Source organism: Solenopsis invicta, chromosome 3, assembly GCF_016802725.1.
Source record: "Solenopsis invicta isolate M01_SB chromosome 3, UNIL_Sinv_3.0, whole genome shotgun sequence".
Taxonomy (NCBI): domain Eukaryota; kingdom Metazoa; phylum Arthropoda; class Insecta; order Hymenoptera; family Formicidae; genus Solenopsis; species Solenopsis invicta.
This window is the reverse complement of record NC_052666.1, coordinates 20,199,643-20,219,524: the sequence shown is the minus strand read 5'-3', so window position 1 is coordinate 20,219,524 and position 19,882 is coordinate 20,199,643. Positions and strand designations below refer to the sequence as shown.

The 19,882-nt window shown below is 44.3% G+C and overlaps 1 long non-coding RNA gene across 1 annotated transcript in view; it reads right to left on the bottom strand.

The window, feature by feature from the left end:
- Positions 1-901: 901 nt before the first annotated feature.
- The window catches only part of LOC105193153, a 340,949-nt gene continuing 321,968 nt past the window's right edge, over positions 902-19,882 (bottom strand). The window contains exon 7 of the long non-coding RNA XR_850576.3: positions 902-1,538. This is a non-coding gene — a long non-coding RNA (uncharacterized LOC105193153). The remainder of the gene's footprint in view (positions 1,539-19,882) is intronic.

Genomic DNA, 19,882 nt, shown 5'->3' with positions numbered 1-19,882 from the left:
TATGGATTTATAGCAAATCGCGATATGGATCGTTCAAGATAGTTGAATGGTAGATCAATCTACTTAACATAAACTGTTTTATAACAAAAGCACCATTTTATCAATCATGTTGAGATAAACAGTACGATACGAAAATTATTTAGAATAATTTCTTTCTATACATTTCTTGTATATAAAATGATTTTGTATATAAAATTATTTTATATACAAAAGATTTCATTAAATCTTTTAAATTCACGCTCATGCGTGAAAACGCTACTATTCTACATTACATACGAGAGTCGAAACTCATAAATCTGTATCGTTGCATTTGGATCAGAGGTCAGACAAGTCAGATGTTAAGAACATTTATATCCTCGAAATTAAAAAGAGGAGGTAAGCGTGTCGAAAGCCTACCAACGGCGATATATCGATTCGTTGAATCCCCGAGTTCACTGGCCGTGATATATAGAGGCCGGTTATCACGCGCAAAAGTCCACTTGCATCGATATAATCCTCACGAGTGGAACATCTTCCGGTTTCGAGGATCCTGAAGGAGCGTGTCCCCGCGCCATGAAGGTAGGATCAGGACGAAGATCGGGACAAAGCTGGTATTAGGAGAGGTAGCAGATCGAAATAGTAGAGAGAGAGAGAGACATATGAGGGAAGGAGGGAGAGAAATAGCGGGAGGGTAAAGGAGAACTCTCAGAAACTGCAGAGGAAGAGAGAAAGAGAGGCACAAGAGGAGTAAAAGGAAGATGCGAGCAAGCAAGAGAAAAAGATAGAGAAGGCCTCGAGGATTGTGCGTCTCCAATGCGATGTTCAGCTTGTGGAGGATTACTACCTCTCGAAGTGGGAAAGGGAGAATACTGAGGGAAAAAGAGAGAAAGAGAGAGAGAGAGAGAGAGAGAGAGAAGGCAACAAGGTCGAAGAGACGAGGAGGAGGAGAGGAGAGGGAAACGTCACATCGTCAATCATGGTCCAGTTGCTCCTATGTACTACATACTCTCACTGAACGCGGAGAACGGGCCTGTACATGCTACTGCATTGTGGCGCACAATGTTCAATCATCTCTCCGTCGATTCCTTCAGCTTTAATTGAAGAAAGGATCCGTCGAGCGGGCGCGCGAGAGGGCGGTCGACTGAGAAAAAAAAAGTAGGAAGCGACAGTGGGGGTGTCGTTGACCCCACGGCGACGATATTGTGTACCACTTCAGTCTTTAAGGTGGGACTCCGAGAGGAACTTCGGCAAGGAACAAGGACCTCCTTAGCCACACTCAGCTTCGACGTCCTCGAGGAACATGGATCATTAGACTGGGGCGAACCACGAAACACGAAATCGCGCCGAAAATCACGACCTTTTGAATCTAAACCCACCTACATTGTCGAAATCCCGTGCAACAGAAACTTCAAGTGGTTTCAAGTGGAGCGTATCGGAATAGAAGAAACGTGAAAAACGTGAGACTCACCAATTTGTCGAAAAATGTGGCTATCGATTTCCTAGTACGTCCGAGAGGGTCTTCGAGTATTCTCCCGCTCAAAAATGAAATCTCTCTGGCGCTGAAACATAATTATTATATTTCGTAAAAAAGGGAGGAAAGAATGTATCAATAAAAATCATACGTAATGATTCGACTACACTATGCATTGAGTAAAACGTCTATCATAAGATTTAAAAAATTTATATCGCTCTAAAAATATTATTTATTGTAGAATACATTTTCGGCTTTTATTTCTTATGAAATGAGACATTAATTCGTATGTAAGAAGGAAGATTTTCGAGAGGGCAAAAGATTTGGTGTTATTGTTAACCATATCTCGTGAGCATAGTAAATTTGTTTGGCACTTAACAGTGCAAGACGACGCAACGGGAGGTCGAACACAGTTGAGAGAAACAAGAAGAACGAACGGGGAAATCGTATAGCAGGAGGACGCCAAATACAGAGGAAACACGATCCCCAAAAGCCACTTATGCATCTGCGAAGTCGTTCTAAGTAGCGTCAGGTATTAGCTTCCCCTGCTCAGGTCCAAACAATGTTCTTTAGAAACGGGAGCAAGTTCACCCTCGAAGCGCGCGAAGACGCAGAGACGCGTCAGCCGAGGCGCCTTCCGTGGCTCTCGACTTCCGTGGCTGTCGGTGTACGCGAAATGGGATCCATTTCGCGATTTCCTGCGAACACGGCTCAAGGAGGCGGCGTACACGCCACGGCGTAGAACACAATGCCGCGCGGCTCGTCGTGGTGCCGTTGGCGCGCATCATACATACCCCTCGACTGGATGGATGCTGGTAAACGCGCCGTAAGTTGAGAGATACATCTCGCAGGTACACGCCCGGAGCCGTTTAGGTTACAAAACAGGGGCAGTAATTAGCTCCCGGTGGCGCCGGGGCTCATCCTGTTTCGTCTCGTCTCTCGTCTTCTTTCGTCTAGTACCGATTCTTTATCCTCCTCCAGCTAAACGCGACCGCGCATATTCACTGGGAATCATTCCCTTCTTTTTATGTCTCTCTCTCTCTCTCTCTCTCTCTCTCTCTCTCTCTCTCTCTTTCTCTTACTCTTTCTCTCCGCCGCGCCGTTGCAATCCACCGTCCTCCTTTGCACTGAATGCTCGCGAAACGGCACAGCCGCTTTATATACTTCTTCGTTTATCTCGCGTAAATGCACGGCTCTGGCGTAACGTTTTCTGTTTTCTTCCCGATGCTTCGCGTTTCTTGCGGATCCCTCTTCGCGAATACGTAGACGGTGATATGGTTTCTGTTTGTGTCGCGTAGAGATGCTATAAGACATCTGCTTTTCTCGATTTCTGCGCGCATCGCCCCGTTTCATCGATTCGATATTATCCCTTGCTATTTTCGTGCCTTCCGTATCCATTTTTACGTGTCTCGTTATTTTCTCCATTGTTATTCAGGCGCGGATTCGTATGAAATTTAAATTAGAGGATCCTCCAACTTTCAAAGGCGTTCCACATACCCTCCTATTTATATCCCGTTCGTACGTAACGGACTAATGCAGAGAGAGAAAGAGATCGAGGGATTATAGATTACAGTGCAGCCTCGAGGATTTTTTTAATCAGCATAATGCGGTATCTTCGGACTACCCACATCCTCCGGCCAAGTATCCTCCAATCGTCAGCAATAATCGGTTTTTCCGCGCTCGTTCGAGATCCGCAGCCTTCTACACGCACGCTACCCATTAACTTCTCCGCAACCGTTCCCGTTTCTTTCCGCTAAAGTCCGTCAAGTACGATTGCCTCTCGCGCGCTTCTTCCTCTTGCGCCCCTCCGGCCATGCTCAACTCGCGCCAGTTTTATAGCATTTCTTTGGCAGCGCTGCGAGCAGCACCCGTTTTCTGCAACGGGATGCAGAAGATACTGACCAAGAGAGAATGAGAGAGAAAGAGAGATAGCGATGGTAAACACAGCCACGACCGCATGAGCGGCGGCGGTCTCGAGACCGAGCAAACCGCGAGAGAGGAGCCCCGGTAATGCACACCGAGATGCTGGAGGAGCCCGCTGGATCACGAAGTTACCTTGAACCTCTCGAACCCGGCGTCGAATCCGGACGCCCATCTTGACGTCTGCGTGCAAAGTCCTCCCCCCCCCTTAGCTGAACATCGTTGCCCGCGAAACACGCTTAACTGCACCGATGATGGTGATCATTTCCGTCTCGCTCGCTTATCACGAACCTCTCGTATCTCGCTCTTTTTTTTTCAGCTACATGCTTCGGTTGCGCGTCCGTCCGCTTCGTTTCGTTTCGTATTCGTCTTCCAGGTGGCTCGAGGTGGCCACCGCTCGCTCGCGACCGAGAGAGCAAAGTGGATTGCGCTCGCACGGATTATCGCATACGGTGCACATTGTCTCTGGATTCACCATCGTTGTGTGTCGCACAAATCCTGTTTCTCCGGCTGCCGCATTAGGATAATGAACCTCATTATTCGCCGCCGGGTAATACCGCGAATCATTCGGTGACTCGCGTTTAACGATCGTAACGCGAACGCGCCCGTAGAGCTGCGATAAAGCGGCGATAATTGAATCTCGCCTCGATGAGCGAGTGCTTCACTCACCGAAGGAGAGATACGAAGAAAAACGAAAGAAAATAAAAAGAGAGGAAGAAAAAGGATATCATGATTGTACTTGTACTTGACGTTTTTCTTTCTATCAACGTAATTCGATGTTTCGATCGTTTTCTCGTGTAAGAAAGAGAGATATGACGCAGCCGTTCGTACGGTTTAACCTTCCGTTTGTCATGATGCGCGACGTAGTTTTTCGTCCAAGATACTCGACCGCAGAAAGGCGTCGAGGAGATATAAGTGGCCACTCGTCACAAGAAATGACTCGCGCGTGTATTGGTGCATATCTACGTCTCTCTGTTGCGCGGCATCGACAAGTCCATCGGGGGCTTCGACGCAATCATATATGCACGTGCGTGTACCGTTACTCGCTGCGTAGTTCCTTAGATAGGCGCCCGTATGATCCTCATCGGGGAAATGGACCCACCGATAGCGCGTATCGATTTCAGAATCAGTGCTCGAGACTGATACATTATATAAAGGAACCGTATGCAATATCAGCGAAAACTGGTTTCGTAGACTACGTAGAATACTACGTATAACTGGTAAAGCGCTGGCTTTTCGGTTTAGCTAGTAATCTAATCGCGTAATTGTTGAGGAACGATCAATTGATCGAGATAGGTGAAAAAGTAATTAAATTTTAGCGCGCAATATATCCGTCTTATGTTATAATTAATTCATTTATAATATACAGTTGAAATATGTCCAAGCATCTAACAGTTAAAACGCGTCACTATAATTGACATAGGAAAGAAATCTGTATATATTAATTACAATATATTAAACGACAACATATTAAATTACGGAAGTTTTGCAGTAATTAATTTTTATTTATCGCATGCCTTAGTAATGTTTACTTGCGATTATTTATGTAACAAAGATTTAGTTATCGTATTCCAATATGTTAATTTAGTATCTTCGAACGTGTGTACGTGCATTTATCAGAGCCTGTTACGAATGAGACGGCAAAGCCATCATCAATCATTCGATGACAAGACAACAGATCAAAAAATAAAAATCTTATAAAAGGAGCAACACATCTACATCGAGGATATAAGATCGCTCCGTACGAATCGATTTCTCGATCGTCCCGACGTTCGTTCGACCGAAAATCTCTGCTACCGGTAGCCACGTCGCTGCGGCGATAAAAGCCAGAAGATTGGACAGTGATAACGGAAGGTTCGAGCGACAGCGAAGAGAGGATCGGAAGGGAGAGCGGTGACCGGTCGAGTGCGAGGGGTTCCTCGTGAAAGAGGAAGAAGAAGAAGAAGAAGAAGAACAGAAGAAGGGGGCGAGAGGAAAAAAAGAGGAATAGCCCTACGGTCGGCGTCACGCTGTCGGGTACATCGGTTTCGCCTTCCCTCCACAACCCTCGACGCTCCGTCCGTGCACGCTGGCATATACACACAGATACGCGCCCAATATTGCGAAGCGCAGCGTGAAGGGACACGTTGATGTGCGTGCGTGTCAGATAATTATATGTAATTGCCGGGCAGGATAATTAGCGATCAACAATAAGCCTCTTCTCTTCCTCTCCCGTTCCACTTGCGCTCTCTCTCTCTCTCTCTCTCTCTCTCTCTCGTGTTTTGTCTCTACGAACCATCTCGCTTTATCGGTCGCTCTTGTGTCCTGCTGTTGTGCTGATAGGGCTGCCACAGTATACGTGCACATGAGACCATACGAGATGTATGTGCGTACTACGCGTATGCACCAGTTTAACGTGTGCGTAATGTGCATCTACAAGACGTATAGTCGTACGAGCGTAACGCGCAGCGCGTCCACATCCACGAGAGACGCGCGACGCGATGGCTCCTCTTCCTCGGTATCGAGAGGAACAGAGAGGCGTGGTGCGAGGTACGGTAGCCCACAGGGGCGATCGGGGATGTTGCTAATAATATGCTACGCGAGTTGGCGCGTTACTCGCGCTACTGCAGGCAGTGCACAGCCGGGGAGATTGAAACGGGAGCTACTGGGAGTTCGAGATAGACAAGAGGATTCGAGAGGAAGGAGGAAGAGAGAAGGAAAGAGAGAGGGGGGGGGGGGTCGCGCGCGCGAGAGATCCCTACAACGATGCGCTTCGATCGATCGAGGACGAGCAGCACGACTTCGAGCTTTGACCGTGGCCCTCCCGGTTCACATCGCCTCTGACGTACGTATAATAGGGTTCCGTTGGAGCTTCGCGAAATTGGAATCTGGCGAATGCTTCTGCGTTACTCAGCCTTCGTCTAAACGCGCACATGATTGTCGATTATTGCAATAGCCATGTCGCATCCGGCATGCGTTTACGATGTTTCATGTCAATTCTGCGACATACCATGCGATTTTTATCTAATTCAGACGTTGCAAATAATTTGCGTTGCAATTAAAATTTTATATATTTTAATATTAAAGTCGTAAGCGTGATAAAAAAATCACCCGTGGTAAAAATGTTCTCGCAAAATAAAAACAAAGCTAGTAATCCGTTTCACGCTCAGAATATCCACTACAATCACAAATCCCCAACGGGATTGCGAGGTATAGTTCACCTAAGACCATACACTAAGACTGTCTCTGAACTATCGTAGTGCTGATCCTTAAGCAACTAATCGCAATGATAATAGATCCGCTCTAGCGGACACGCGTCCCGCGTTCGCTAGGCATTACCGTCCGCACGTGACTAATCTCCATCGAGATGCCGTATTGACAAATCGAGAGCCAGAGATTTTTTTCTGTAACAATGTGGCGAACCGCTCAAGCGCACGACTGTGTGCTGAGTGGTGGGACACGTCATGGGAGTGCACAGGTGCACGACTCGATCGTCTAATTACGCGGACAGGCATTATAGCACGTCGCCGTTTAAGACGTTCCGCGTCACGATCACTACCTCAGCGAATTGCAACTCGAATGACGTCGCGTCGATATTCCGGACGCGTGCACGGCGGTATAAAATCCGACTCTACGGTTAAAGAGAATCATAAATTGAGATAGATTTGACTAAAGCTGGCAGCACACAGAGGAAGATTTATGTAGTGCGAAATTTAGTCTCGGCTAAAGTCAAATTTCGCATGCACGGTGACAAATACGTCCTACGCTGAATTTCCAATGGATTTCACGGATGTCGACACGTAGACGGTGGAAAACGCGCGTAGCGTAAAAAAAAACGCCAGAGCCCTAGGATGCATAATGCATTGTTGGTCTTTACGAAATATGAGGAGAGCTATCTCAACTGAAAGTTACTTTTAATGTCCCCTTCAGATAATTTATATTGGCGGGAAGCACATTTATCAAGTTTTTCTTTATATTGATTTTAGAAGAAACTAACAGCCCTTACTTGCAGGTGTAAATATATTTTATGTAACGACAAATATAACAATTTTTCGACTTTTTATTGTATTCGATATTTCAAATATTATTTTGAATAATTAAATACAAGATAGGTCTATATACGGTCGTAATAGAATCTTGGCGCTGAAATAATATTCTGTATGATTTTACATACAATTTCTGATTTTTTTGAACTGTATGCCGTTACTATTCAAACACAGCTTTTCGATTGAATCGGAATAAGTAATACTACATAATTAAATTGACAAGTCAGATTTATATTATCAATGCTAACGCAGCATCTTTCAAGATTTCCTTCACCCCAGAAAAAGTGAAATGAGTAACGACAATCAGCAACATGATGGAAGAGCTATGCCAACGAAGCAGAAAAGACAATAAAATAAAGAATCACATCCTGATCGACTAGCAACTTTTTTGAGTCGATAAAAGCGTGGGTGGGTATTTCGACGGAAATAGAAGACGCGAATTAGGTACCAAGGTAATCTGTACGGAAAAGAAGAGCGGAGGCACCGACGGTTTGTCAAACTTATCTCTCTCTCTCGTCTTCTTAATCTCTCTCTCTCTCTCTGCTTGGTTCTCTACCCGTAGGCGAAAAACAAAGTCAGGAAAGTTACAGCAAAACGCAAGCAACACGAAACGAGGGTCAAAATCCTTGCGCTTCGAAGGATGCTGCTGCTGTAGCTGGTGCTGCCGTTGCGGAGACGAGTGAGGGGGACAGGAGGTGCAGGAGGTAGGAGGAGGCGAAAGGGCGAATGAGAAGAAACAGAGACACCTGAGGAGAAAAGGAGAAGCACAGAAGAGAGAAACGGGAGAGAAAGAAAAAGAGTGCAAGACGCAAAGGGCGTGCAAAGGGGAAAAGCAACGCGAGAAAGAGAGAGAGAGAGAGAGAGAGAGAGAGAGAGAGAGAGAGGGAAAGAGAGACTCGACTAGCGGGATGCAGAGGAGGCGGTGGAAGAAGGGAAACGGGAGAGGAGAGTAAGGCTACTGCGCGTTAGCTGTGCCTGTAGTACTCTACCTTCGCGGCCTCTGCCACCTCCACCTCTCGACCGGCTCACCTGAAGACAAGTTACCCCGCAATAAAAACACCGAGAAAATTATATGCCTCCCGGCCGCGCGCGCCAGCGGTGAACGCCGAGCAAAAGGACCACTTGGCTTTCCTACTAACGCGGGGAAAAGGAGAGCAGAGGACAGCGATGCCGAGGTAACAGGCAGGCGAAGGAAGAGGCGGCGAGGAGAGCGAGAGCGATCGAGGTGGACGCGCGGAGGAAAGGAGACGACTCCCGCGAGGAGGGAAAAAAGCGCGGAGGTTCGCCAGGAGAGGACGAGGGAGGAGATAAAGGGAGATTGCGAAGGGAAGAGGAAAGAAAGAGAAGGAGTGAGTGAGAGAGAGAGAGAAAGAGAGTCTTCTCCTGAGCCTAAGGCTGCCAAGAAGCCGTTGAAGAAGACTGCATAAAGAAAGACGCTGTGCATCGCCACGGAAGCCTCGATCGAGCCACTAAGGCCGTCGCCTCTAAATACAGGGTGCTCGCCGCGTAACGCGGGTTTCGAGAGCAGTTCATTGTGCCGAAGACAGCCTGCCGAAAGACATCGGTGTGTCCGGCGTGATTCTTACAATACAATACTTTTTTTGCATATTTTTCCTTTTGCGTATTACAAGAATAATAGACGGAGAATTTCGTGTATCTTCAATTTTAATTAAAAAATTATAATATAATTACTATACATAGGATATATTTAATTCTCTTGGGAAAAATTGTGGATGAGAAAATTTGTATTTCTTTTTTTATATCGAATTTTCCGACGCGTGAATGTAGAATTGAATGCATTGTGTTTCTTATTGTTAGTGACCATTTATCAACCATAAACTCGATACCCCGGTGATTCTCGAAGAGCTGGCTGTTCGTATTCCGAATAAAATTCAGGGCAGTAACAATCGTTCGTGACGAAGGAAGACGACACCGAGCGTGAGTGAGCGAAAGGAGGACGACAACACAACAGACCAGTCCGACCAGCTGATGAGCCGGTTCTCCGATATACTTTGTTTCATCTTATTTTCTTCCTCGGTACCCTCCTTTTTATTGCTAGGGTTCTGGTCCGAGAGGGACCTCGATCTCCCCCAGTGTATTTATACCCGACTCTCACTGGTCCCTCCTCCCGATCTCTCGCTGTGGCGTGTATATGTATCCCCCCGGTTCCGAATTTAAGGGCCTCAAGTCCTCGCGCGCGGGTACCCGCGCGATACCCCGCGGGAGGCTGCGCGTATACACGCGTCTCAGTTTAACGAGCTTTTTATATATTTTCAAGTGGACGACAATCGAGCCTCGTCGTGCGCCTCGCGCGTTACGTGGAAGGAAATGTATCGTCGTGATGCGATAAAGCGTCCGTAATATTTCAGCAACGTCTCTACTTATAATAGCGCCAGGATATATTGGCCTGTGTGCTTACGGAAATTATAAGGATTATCCTGACTTTATTACATTGACAGCTCTGCTCGCGAACTCGTACGTATATGCAAACCTGTAGAACGTTCCGTACCATATTTCATAGATGATATTTTGTTAATTATAGAACAACTTAGCATTTATATCTTCTCGCTGATTATAAAGCGGTGTCAATTAATTTAAACCGCCCTATCATGCGTGCGAAGCGTGCGTTTGTTTATATTATTTATATTTATGCCATAGCTCAAGGAAATCAAGCTGTCTCAGCTGTACGAGATGCAAAATAAATTTCATCACGATGCATATATACAATGATATGGATATTATTCAAAGTTCGTTCAAAGACGGTAAATGAGAAAAACTTAAAGGGTTCGTTTAAGGATGATAAAAAAAAAATTTTCCTTGCGCAACAACGCGTCGATTTCGCGTCGCCGCAATGTGATCGATGCCTCGATATCACCGTTCAGGCAATGAGATCATTGCCTGGAATAAACGAGGCAATAATTTTATGCCACCGCGCGTGCATCGAGCAGCACCCTCGCGCTTTATCGTGTCTTGGCCGCGTGCGGTTGCGCAACGATTTATTTTCCGCTGTAATATGCAATATAGCGCGTAGTTGTAGTACAACTGGCCTTGGATGAGATAGGCATTGCACGACGGCATAATGCACGTCGGCGCGGCGCGGTACAGCCAGCTGCGTGCTCGAAGGTCCTGCATCATCGTTGTTATCGCCGTCACAGCTCGGCGTCAACCTCTTCTTCGTTCTCTTCGTCTCGGACGCTACCGTTATTCCGGTGAGATGGACCAGTGTCGAAACGATCTCGATACATCACGCTCCGTTTTCTTATTAGAGATATTATCTTTATATTAATCCAGTCGGATGCAAAGTATAAAACGCGGGAATGATGCTCCATATGTAGATTTAGAGACATAAACGACGACGTTTTCTATATCCAGGACCGTTAGTCAGTATCTACTTTCCGGGAAGAGGGGAAGGAGAGAAAGAGAGAGAGAAAGAGAGAGAAAGAGATAATCAGTCTTCACGGTTCACCATAAAAACGATAATAAATTCAAGGTTGCCGTCACACCAGCCGATTATTTAAAGAGATTTTTAACGATATTTAAAGAGAAAGAAAGAGCGAAAAAGGTAGAGTGATCTATAGTATACAGATTCGGTAGCTTGATCCGATGGACTAAGCGTTTAACCAACTCGACAATTCAATCAGAAATTACGGCTTCGAAATAAAAGTCAAACATCGCGATGTCAATCGCGGAGGAAACAGTAACGGAGTAACTTTCAAAGCGTGGCCGTGATGTGCGCCTGGATCGACACGACAATGTGATTCGCCGGGTCTCTGCCCCCGCTACTCTGTGTACTTACCGTTCAGTATCCAGAAACTACACTGTTTGCTTCGCTAATTAGACACGTAGTACGTAGTACGCTCTGGTCATGTATATATTGGTGGAGAGGCAACGAGGAAGGGCCGAGAGATAGAGGGAGAGGGAGAGAGGAGAGAGTAGGAGATAGATCGAAACGCGATGTACGCCTCTCTATTGGAACACATACTGGTGTTCGAACATGTACGCTGGATATTGATCCAGGTACCTGACTACATAGATCACGCCAAACACCGTGGATAACCGCTGGGACGCTCCGAGATTACCTTGGTCCACTGCCTTACTGCTCCTGGATTGGCGAACACACCCACAACTCCGCGCCCGGCTGGCTACTCCTCAAGACCTGTTATCAAAACTGGTACACCCCGCGCGATACATGGCGATAATACCCGGTAGTACCTGATGTCGGCGACAAACACCGCCTCTCCGTACATATGTGCTCCGTAATAAGTCGATTTGTAATCAGTAGGGAGTCCGTGGAGACGACGGTAATTGCGATCCGATACACGTCCTTTAGCTAATTCCGGAGTACAGGATCGGAAAATTGACTGTATCTCTCTGTCTCTCGGGCACAAAATCGTTTAACGAATGTACACAGCAAGATTGATGCGCTTTGCTACGAATTTTAACACGCGGAATCATCTTTTGTTCAATTAAAGAGACGTAAACAAAAGGTGCTTGTATTTCAGAGGTCCAAGATGGATTACTTGATACATCAATTAATACGTCGATAATCTATAATGTGATCAAAGATGTAGCATGATAGACGGCGATAATGCCCTGTTGATCTTGTTTCCTTGACAAACATTCGCATCGGTGTGCTATTACCAATCGATTTGCAATTAGCAGAGACGTTAGGATGATTCAGTGTGCACAGTCGCGCTAATTCTGTCATGTTAGGGAACATTCCATATTTGTTTTAGCCAAACTACCCAAGCTCCATTATAGATTATCCACTTCTTGGCTCCTGTAAAGTTGCCCCCTCCCCCCGGATATCCTTGAATTACGATTAAAGTTACACAACGTTGTTACGAGGCGTTACAGCGATTCCTGCTACAACGGGAATCTTTGTTTCTTTCTCGCGTTAAGAACGCGCATGAAAGTTATTAGCCACAAAAGCAGCATGTACATGTTGCGCAATTATCTCTCTGATTCATCGAGTAAATCTCGGATTCGCGGTGCAGGCATCAGCGACTATACACTTTTGGTAAATGCTCACGCGTATGCGTGCGTGCGTGCGTGCCTTCATGCGTGTGATGCACTACAGATCACCTGTGTAACGCAAAGCTGACGATGAGTCTTTCTTCTTCCGTGAGAATGAGAAACAGTCATCGCGCAAGTATCGTCTCACCTCGGTAATCGCGAAGATCCGAGCGCATGAATGTCGTTTCCACAAAAGGTTCTGTACCATAAACGTTATTAAAACCTACGATTGACGTCACTCTCGAATTCTCTGCTTCCACTCTACTCGATTCAATTTACTGTCCTTAATCATGATTACTTCTTAGCGATTTCTCATGAAATTACAGTCTTTCCGTCATCTTTATATGCAGGCGAGTTATCTTAGGTTATCAGAATAAAAGAAAACTTTTTTGCGCGACATCCTCTTTCAGAACACATTGTATTATTCAAGGGAAACCATCAGCATATATATACAAACTTTCGTACTAAAAGGTCGCTTTTGACACGTGCTAACGAAACATTATAGTCAGTTTGGGCCATTTCTTCGTACGGGCCATAAACCAAACAACTACCGTCAAAAAAACGTGACGGACGTAAAAAATGTATTAACACGCGCGCTCGTAGAACTTTACAAATATATATCTTCGAGGGGCATCATCCATGTGGATCGGCCACTTGACAGGTATCGATTTATGGAATCTCTTCTTATTTTCCACGTGCAACATTATTACGACGAAAGGTTACGCTTCGTCGATCGACGTAGAACGAGTGTCATGTGACGAAGGACATAAACGCGAGGAGACCTTCCAGTTACGAGCGTAAAAAGAACATTAACGCGCCCGTAGAAATTTACAAGTATGTTCTTTGTAGGGCGCCAATAGGGCAACACTTTCCTTTGTCAGTCACTCGTCTGACAGGCATCGATTTACAGGAAAAGAAGGAAGGAGTTATGCCCGTTAAGCGGCCGTTAGAACGTCCAACGATCAATTTTTTAATGCGCCTTACAAAGTTGTCCATAAAACGACCGGCTGCTAGAGCGTTAATGGTGTCTCAACGGGGCGCAGGTTTAAGACTTCTCGTAAGTTTACTTTCGGGCCGGCGCGTAAATTCGTATTCCCGTACGGAAACACGGCCGCGCGTTGCAATCGTCCCGTCATACGTATAACACGTATTCCGCGCCCCGTATTTATTGTCACTAATTTTAAGACTTTAATAATTCGCAAATATAATTAAGACTCACAATTGCACATCTTTCAGAATAATTCTGTGCCAAACTTTGCCATATTTTTGAAACATAATCCTCTTATGTAGATTTCTGTTCTTGGCGAAACGGGAACGTGATCCCTCTGCGCAACAACGGGCGCTGCAATCTTTTTCCGCGTACATTTCGTTCTTCATTTCCTTCTTTTTTTTTATTTTGTCCTTGTCTGGATGGCACGAGACAGAACAGGACCAGCTGACGAGGGTCTCGAACTTCGGCCTTTTTCTCGAATTTCTTCCAGCCGCGGTTGCTTGCCCTTTCTGGAAGCTCCTTCGCCCCCGAGACGCGTGATTTATTTTCACTAGCACCGCGCGACACGTGTTGCCTCGTAACACGTGGCTGTGCTTACATTTCGTAGCTACATGTACGCGGCACGCACGCATGCACGCACGCATGAACGCACGCGTGCATCGACCGCATGTTATCTCAACGTCACGCCACGTATTGTTTTAAGGTCATCTCGTGAACCTGCATTGTTTGAACGCGGGTAGCAGCTTGGGTTGTTATTTCGAGAAAGAATAACTCTTAGATGGCGAAACGGTGATACCGTTGAAAATCGAAGAGCGAGAGTCGCGTGCCAGCGAGAGTCAGTGCGGCGCAGCGCGGCGATGGATTTTTCCGCGAATCACCATGTGTATCTGATAGTTCCCACAATGCGCGGCAGATAAACAATATGTAGTAGTAATTCATCGCGCGAATGATAATGTCATAGATCATCTCGAGGGACGACAGTGCACGATAGAAAATGCGGATCTAAAAGAAAAACGCGGAGTCTCTCCGTCTCCCGGCAGTGTCTTAATTAAAAAATTACATATCCTTCGATCAGTAATCGGTACAATTTTCCCCGTCGAGGCATGCATAATGTCGGACCATTACGACTCCTTAATCGCCGGCAATCGCAGTCGCCGCGCCGCGCGCTATCGGCAGTTAGATCGATCACCGGTCGCGCCGGCGACTTTCAGATATATCGCGTCGCATTGTATTGCATCGCATCGCGCGGAGACGTATTGTCTCCGCACGCGCACGCCGCGGCTCGATGCCATTAGCGTCGTTAATCATAGAGCCTGCGGGCGCATTTCGCACGATGGAGAGAGAGAGAGAGAGAGAGAGAGAGAGAGAGAGAGAGAGAGAGAGAGAGAGAGAGAGAGAGAGAGAGAGAGAGAGAGAGAGAGGTAGAGATCCAGATATACGCGCGCGCGCAAGAGAATCTAGCCGGAGATCCTTGAACGAGGCACCTTAACGATCGATCGAAAAGGCCGTTACGCGACGTGCAATTAGAGGTGAGATTACGAAAGGGAATGCCTCCCATTTCATTAGGATCCTCATCAGACTGCGAACGAGCGAACGAGCGCGCTGTCACTCGCTAAGAGAGTGAAGTTCGTTCGCAGGACCGACGTCGTTGTCGTCGTCGATGATCTAAACTTGGCCTTGCTTCTTCTCCCTCTATAACGATCTCCGCTATCTCTTGGCGACCCTCTGTCAAGAACCAAAACGAAAGGTAGAGGGAGGGAGAGAAAGAGAGAGAGAGAGAGAGAGAGGCAGAGGGAGAAAGAGAGGTAAGAGTTAATTCCGAGATTACAGGTTGTCCGAGTCTCGCGCTGCGGTAACCGCCATGCAACTGCCACAACGCTCTCGAGATGCAACGTACTTTTTCTCGGCGGAGAAGCGACGAGAGGAGTCCACTTCTTCGATCCGTTGGTAATACAAACACGATTGACCATGACATCGTAACCTTACCCAGTCCCTCTGATTGCTCGTACCGACGGCGGCGACTAGAATCATTAGGTATCTCGTGTCATTAGCATCATTGTGTTCGCGTCGATGATGACTCTGTACGTCGTTTGCATAATGACGCGCAATTATTTATCTAGAGTGCGAAGGAAATGATAAAGAAAGAAGGGAAGAGAATGGGAGAGAAAAAGAAAGGTGTGTTTTGGATGATATTTTCTACCTGGTTTGATGATTGGTTGTGCACTCGTGCATTGTATTGCAAATCATATAGATTGAACGGAGTGCAACGATCTTATCCAGCCGCAGAAGTAATTCGCACTATGTAATATTAATATATTTTTTGTTCTCGCTATAATTGCACAATTATTTTGCTATAAATTCATACACATAACAAAATTGATTATTAATTGTTAATTCAATGTAACAATTATTTCTATTACTCTTAAAACAAATTTTTTTTATATTATTTTTTGTCCAAATGCGTTATAAAATAAAATTACATTTTCTACTACATTTGCAAATTTTTATCTCTAACAATAAGTCACAAAAAATATGATGCGCATATTCGATTGTGAATATATGAACATAGACTGGATAGGATTGTCGTTCGATGTATACCTATTGTATGAAAAGCATTTTCAAAGAATAGTAGAACGTTATATCATACTAGATTTGTAAACAAGCAGATGATTAGTATCAAATTAGATATTAATAGGTTGGTGAACGTAAAAAAAAAACTGCAGTGATTGCAATAAAGTGCGATTAAAAAATAAATGTAAGCTAATAGAACATTTCTTTGAATAGAGTCTGTCATTGACACTACCATAAAAAAGATTTACCGAGATTTAAGAATTAGTTTTTCTCTTTCAAAGCTTTTGGACGGCTCTAAATGGTTTGGCAAATGGGCTTTTGTCCAGACCTGTTGCAGCATTTGTATTTTAGAATCGTAATTTTGTAACATCTATGCGGGTGTTTATTTCTCTTCTCGAAGAAACGTCACGGTAGGTTTAGTCAATATGGTTTAAAAGTTATATAATTTAGTAGAATGTATTCTATTCTCTTTCTTTTTTTCTATTCTCTGTCGAGTTATTTTATCACACATAATTTTTATACATTTCGCAGCCCTTGCATAAAAATACTTTATTTAATATATTTCGAAAAGGAATAAAAGTTTAACAAAACAAGTGACATTAAAATTTGCCTTACAATTTTATTAAATCATAGAAAACTTTAATTTACATAAAATTCTTTCAATTTTAGGGAATATTAATTTACATAAAATATTCTTTTACACTTTCGCCTTGTATATTTATACAAATAAAGCAATCAAAACGTTGTCTGTCCATCGCGAATGACGAAATCGTTTCGCTAAACGACAGTAAGATAACCCAGTTAAATGAGAAAACTCAATTACTCATTTGTGTTATTAGTATTATATTAACACATTTTGATTAATTTAAGGACGGAGAATTTTTCCAAATTTGAGTTAAAATTTGTCACAACTTTGCCAAAATCATAGAAATTTCAATGAAATTATCCCAAGTTATCGCACAGTGTGCTTATATGGTAAATAAGGCGTTTAAAAGCTGCCATCACGTTTACTATGACGAAATCGCCTGGATAAACGGCAGGTGAGATAACCCAGATAACCGTTACGACTATCGACGGTCCAATCTCGATCGTCCACGGACACGCGAGGGTTTCTTTGTCCGGCGTAAGATTACAATATTACGCGGCAGTGCGCAATCGAACGGCAATTTTCTGCAACGATATCCTCGTACGGTCGACCAGTAAAAACTTTTATCACTCAAGTGTCTCTGTCAAAATCAAACCGCACGCTGTTATTGCATGGTGCAGTGTGCCAACAACAAAACTAAACACATCCAATACGCGTAACGAGTTTTCCCGTTATTATTACCTCTCTTACTGTGTCATTGACCGATTGTTCTTGCAAACTGTAATATGCCAGCTTCTTACACTAATGTTCAACTGCAAATGAGAAAATATCGTTATCTTCGAGCAAGATATTAGAAAAATCAAACACGGTGTATTCGCGTTTTGAAGAAAAGAAAGAAAGAATTATTTATTTTATTATTAGTTGTGTATGTATAATAGTTATAATTACATTATTTTATAATTTAATAATTAAATTTTATATTAAATGTCATTAATTGATGTAATCTCTTATACACATAAAATCATTATTTTTATTTTTATATTTATAAAGTCCAATATTTTTCTTTCATGCTAATATTAATTTGTTTTACTTGGCACGCGCCTTTGTGTCAGATTTTCTAACGATATTAGTCAACTAATCTATCGAATCCATTTACGTTGCACAATTTTGACAACGGCATAATTACGAGCGACGTGATTCGCTGGCGTAAACAAAAGGAAAAGAAACCAACCATTTATTATTATGAGAGAAATGACGCCATCGAACGTTGCCGCACCAGCGTTAACATTACGAGACTGCACAAGACTCAGGCAAGCGTACTACAAAATGAGACACTTCGCTTTTATCAACAGCTCGACGATTTTTGTTCAAAACGCTGACTCAGCGATGATTGTCGTGGGTTAACAGACCGCGACATTTCGTTACCAATGATTTTCTCTCTCACAATCCTACCGTAGCATGAATCCTCGGCGCGCGTAATCGAACGATTGTATCGCCCGCGTGCACAAGCGACACGTTAATTAAATTAAATACGTATACGCTCATCTCCCGAGTGCGCACGAATCGTCGATTAATGACATTTTTACACCTATTATTCCGTGCAATTAATGTTCCTGCGGCGTAGCAATTTACAATCACCAAATTTAAATCCAGTTCGCTGTCGAATACACATTTAATTATAATATACCATATTTAAAAGACACTTGTACGAAATATCATACACTCGAAAAATTAATCACGTCAATAATAATTTTATTATCAATGCTATGCAGTTCCAAGTAAATTATAATGTTAGGAAAGTATCTCGAGATCGCGAAAGTTGTATGCGGAAACTTTAAGCATCTGAGAGAATTTAATCTCATGCCATAAAATATAGTACTAGTAATACAATTCGCTGGATTTACACGAGAGAAAAGAGATGTATAAATTCAATGATGGACAAGCACATAGATCGCGTGTAGAATCGCGTGTACCTGCCGTAACACGTGAGTGATACTCTTTCATTGGGGTGCAGCGCTAACGGGCAATATTAAACCGCAATCATCGATAGAAGTAATCAAGAGCGCAACGATACTCGCTCGACTTAATTATTGCCGCGTTCTGTCCGCCGCGCGCGGCGCAAGTAGATCTACCAGCTAATTAGCCGTAAAGCTGCAGCAGATAGGGCAGAGATAGAGAGCGCGTTGCCTATGAATAACGGAAAGGAAATTAGGCGTCGGCCAATGGTGAGCGAGCGAGCGAGCGAGCGAGCGAACGAACGGTTGCCGGCGGGTATTATTGTGCCGGTACACTTGCAGTTTCCGCGAGTGCGAGCACTCCTGTTGCTCGCTCACCGCCGCGCCGCGCGCTTAGGGGGTCCTTTTAATTATAACTATTTTCCGCGATTAGGAAAACGGAACCCATATCTCGGCGCTCCGTTGCGTGATAGACGAGTGCCAAGCGGCTGTTAGATGAGATAATTTCTATTTTCCCACATAATCGCACCCTTGAGCGCGCTTATCGGCCTTCTTCCTGTCTCTCTCTTTCTCTCTTTTTCTTTTGTGTTTCTAGTTCATCTGGTCGTAAAATACAAGATACAGCGGCCACGGGTTGCTTATTCGAGAAAAACGAGACGCGTCATAATTAACACACGCTGCATTATCTTATAATAATTATAATTCCAGATAGCATATATTTTTGACGTCTAGCGGTACAATCGCAAACGCAGTTTTGCCGACTGTTTAATAGAACTGCCATGACTATTTCCGTTAGAAAATGAAACGCGTACCAGATTAGATCGCCAACCAGATTAAATGTATATACCTTATGTAATAATTTCTAATTTATATATTTCTAAGCATCGCGCATTTGCATAGATTCAATTTATGATCATTTTCACTAAAAGGAAAAAGTTAATATAAAGAAAGCGACAATCCCGAACGCGACCAACGGTAAATTCACGTGATTGAATTTTTATTAAATTGTTCTATCGCAAACATATGGATTCATCACGTGAGCATCTACGTCTACGTGAGTCAGAATACGCTTGATTTAAACGAAACATGTGACAACGAGCTCTATTGTAGTCCGGTGGCTATTATAGTATGGTGACAGTATCCACATATATATATCGGGGAATAGCTTTGAATATGTTTGAATCGATTTGCAGGATTGTTGGAAGGATCGCCGCGCAACCGGGCGCCTCGTAGGTTCAGCTGGAACCGGGCCAGCGGCAATTCCGGATGGAAATCTCATTCCGACATGAATATCTTCGTTGCTGAGATTGTATCGTCGTATATACGTGGAGTAAGGTCGCAACTAAGGATGCGTGCTGCCTTATTTAC